We start from the raw sequence: 3,577 nt of genomic DNA, 5'->3' as shown, positions 1-3,577 counted from the left end.
AGGTGGGGCCCGGGCGGAGGGCCGAGGCCCGTCCCCTCAGCGCCAGCGCCTCCCCGGCACCTGCGGGCCGGTCCCGTGGTCCTCGCTTCGCGTCTGCTTGCTTTCGCTAGCCACATTTTTGGTCTTCTTCCAAGCTCCTTGATTAAAGTTAACGGTGTGGGTTTTTTTTGATCGCCACAATAAACGGCACTTTTAAAAAAGATATTTGCCCGTATTCACTACTTCCCCCAACGGTGCCCTAATTTGGATCCATAAAAACAATCACCAGAAACCCGAGAACCTATTATGTGCCGAGCAGAGAGCTGAAAGCAAGTATGTGGCCTCGCTTTAAATTCCTACTGTCAGCGGAGCACAGCGAGGCGCAGAGAGGTGCTGCGGGAGCGGGGTCCAGAGGGGCCCGGCCGCCCTCTCGCTCCGCCTGGCGCTTTCCCTGCCCCCACCAGCACCACTTCTCTGGGTGCTGGGAGACGGGCAGATGCGGGACGCCGGAGAGGGAAGTGCAGAGAATGGATTCTGTGCCGCTCCCGCGACCGTCCCGTGCCCCTGGACTCCTTGACCCCTCTCTTTCTTGGGAGTCAACCTGAGTCTGGGCAGGGCCGGAGCCCCAGATTTCCTGCGCTGGTGGGCACCCATTGTGGGTTTTGAGTACCTGGCTGATCTTCTGCGCAGCCTGCAGCCACCACCCAGTCACTGCCCCCCACCCCCCAGAGAGCACCAGCTCGGTGCAGAGTAGCCTCTCACCTCCAGCCCCTCCCAGCCTCTTCTCTCCCGCAGCTGCTCCACTCTGGTTGTCACCCGTCGCCTCCTCTGAGGCTCTTTATCGAAGTCACCCTTGAGCCCAGTGTTGCTAAACCCAACGATTAGAACTCAGCCCCCTCTTTACTGAGCTGTCGGTGGCAGTGACCCAGCTGAGTGCTTCCATCCAGGACACACCTTTCTCTCCCAACTGGGAGGGATTGTACCCTCTGCCTCCCCCCAACCCCATGCCTGCTCCTCCCCAGTCCTCCTGGCTGGCGCCTCCTCTGCACCCGACCCCCTAACAGGAGAGCCCTGGACTTAGTCCTGGAACCCCTCTACCCACCCCCTCCCTGGGGAATTTCCTGTCGTCACCCGTTCGATAAACAACCATTTCTCCCCGGCTTTCCAGAGCTTGCATCTCCAGACCCTTTCACCTGGTCTTTGCCTGCCGGGTGTCGGATAGATCCCTGAAAGCCAGCTGCACGCTCAGTCTCCCCCATAAAACCTGCCTCTACTCCAGTCACCTTTTCTAGCACGAGAACTCAGGGTGGATACTCCGCAGACTTCTCTGTGAGTCTGTCTTTGGCCGACTCAAAGGCCTGGGCTGCCGCTGCTGCTCAGGCTCCTTCCTGTGCTTTCCAGTTTGAAACTGGACTCAGGACGAAGGTCGAGCTCAGGACAGCGGGCGTATCGGTTAGGACTGGGTTCGGCTGCATGGAACAGAAAATCCCAGCATCATAGTGGCCCAAAGGAGATGATTCTTGTTTCCGTAAAGGAGACCCACGGGGACGCTCTCCTGGGAGGTGTGGCAGCCCCAAAGTCATCAGAGACTTGGGCTCTTCTGCCATCTTTAACATGTTTCCTTACAGTCCAGGATGGCTGCCTAAGTTCCTGCCATCATCTCCTGAGTCCAGGCAGCAGAACGGAAAAGAAAAGAAGGGTGCGCCCTCCCGTACACATAGACTGTCCATCAGCCCCACAGCCGGCCACTCGTTGACGCACCCAGCTGCTGTGGAGGCTGGGAAAGGCCACCTTTCAAATGAGCAGCAATAGGCCCAACTTACGGTCCGTGTTCTGTGTCCTCAGGAGAAAGGGAGGGTGCAGACTGAAAAGCAACCAGCAGAACTCGCCACGCGGCCCTGAACTTGAAGCACAAGCCATCAGAGCGTGACTTGGCAGAAATCCTTAGGAGACTAGCTTTAATCAGAATTAAAAGGAAAAGAATGTACTTTAATTAACACACATTAGGGATTTACGTAAATGAAGCCTCCTCCCTGGTGGTTGAGAGTGTCAGACTAGTGTGTGTATGACGGAGTCTCAATCTCTGCGTGTAACCTCACTTCTGTCCATAAACGACTCGCCCAGAGAAGGTTCCTTACGGAACGAGACAGGCAGGTCCTAATTAGTGAAGTTAAAAATCAATGCTGAAAAACTCGGGAAGGTTGGGAATTAAATCCCACTGCCCGCATGTGTGGGTTTACACCGTTAAAATGAAGCAGAGATACTGAAAGCATGTTTTAGAGTCGGAAGAACCTGAATGCCTATTTCCTGCCCCCAAGGTGTGAGTCCTTTGGCTGAGTCCATGGGAATGCAGGGCTCAGGTGTCTCTTCCTGATGCCTCCCTCAGGCACAGCTGCTCTCAGTTGCAGGAGGGGCGGTCGACATCCAGCTGGGCTCCACAGGACCTCTCTCTCCTCTCACAAGCCCCCAGACTCCCCCCTGCACCCTCCCCTGGGCTCACCCATTCAGTGCTTCCGGTTCATGCATCCAAGCCCACTGGAGGGGGGGGGTGTTGGGTGGTCCTCTTGCTGCTCCTGACTTGCCTCATCACCAAAGGGCCCCTTGGGTCATCCTCTCTTCAGAATGTTCCAGCTACAGCACAGGAGGGGGGGCAGCTCCTGCTACACTCGCTGTCCCACCCGCTGTCCCGGCCACACCTGGTGCAGGGAGGGATGTGTCTGGCTGGTCCCCCCAGGCAGAGCCCAGTCCAAGGCAGACGCAGGAAGGCAGATGGAGGGCCCCATCCCAGGGCAGGCCCCACATGACCATTATGGGGTGGGGGGCAAGGATAAACTCCACCCTCAGCATCGTTTCTGTAAAAATAGACCCTTTGCCTAAGGCTGGTTCCTTCCCTGTGAGCCGCGGAGGGTGTGGGCGTGTTTTCCTTCATCACACAGAGGGAGCCTCTTTCCCGCAGTTGTCATAGTCGTCGCTGGTCCTGAGAGGTCGTGGGGTCAGGCAGAGCGGGTGCTGGAAGGACTGGGCCTCGGGGGCCCCCACAGGTGGAAAATACCTCTTGCGGATAGGGAGCCTGACCGCCCATCCCAGCCCCCAGCTCAGCATGGGTCTGTCCTCAGCCACACTCACTTGCTCAGTAGACGTTATTGTGTCTATCATTTTCCAGTTAAATGAGAATAATAAGGACGTCTGTTCAACTGTCGGATTTGCTGAAGCAAAGGCTTAAAATAGCGGGCCTATGGTCTTTGGGCGGGTCTGTCTCTGCGTGTCAAAGGCGACGTCCACATGGAAACTGAAGGCACTGTTTAGGGTCCCGGGCCCCTCTGCACGTTTCTGCGCCGATACTCGTTCCGGACTTTCCGGACGAGGGCGGAGAGGCCAGGCGTTCGCGGACAAGCCAGGCCCCGGCCCCCGCCGCTCATGCGGTGTCGTAGGAGCTCGGGTGGCTTCGGAGGAGGCACAGAGAAGGGGGGAGCTATGGCAGGAGGAAGGAAGGCTTCGCTGGTCGGGTTTGAACCGGGTTCGAGGGGAGAGCAGAGTGTGGGAGGGTCAGGGACACGTGTGCGGGGCGTCTGAGCCGGGAGGAGCCTGAGTAGACTGA

This window comes from Pteropus alecto, unplaced genomic scaffold (genome assembly GCF_000325575.1).
Source record: "Pteropus alecto unplaced genomic scaffold, ASM32557v1 scaffold5, whole genome shotgun sequence".
Classification (NCBI taxonomy): domain Eukaryota; kingdom Metazoa; phylum Chordata; class Mammalia; order Chiroptera; family Pteropodidae; genus Pteropus; species Pteropus alecto.
Note: the sequence above shows the minus strand (reverse complement) of the source record.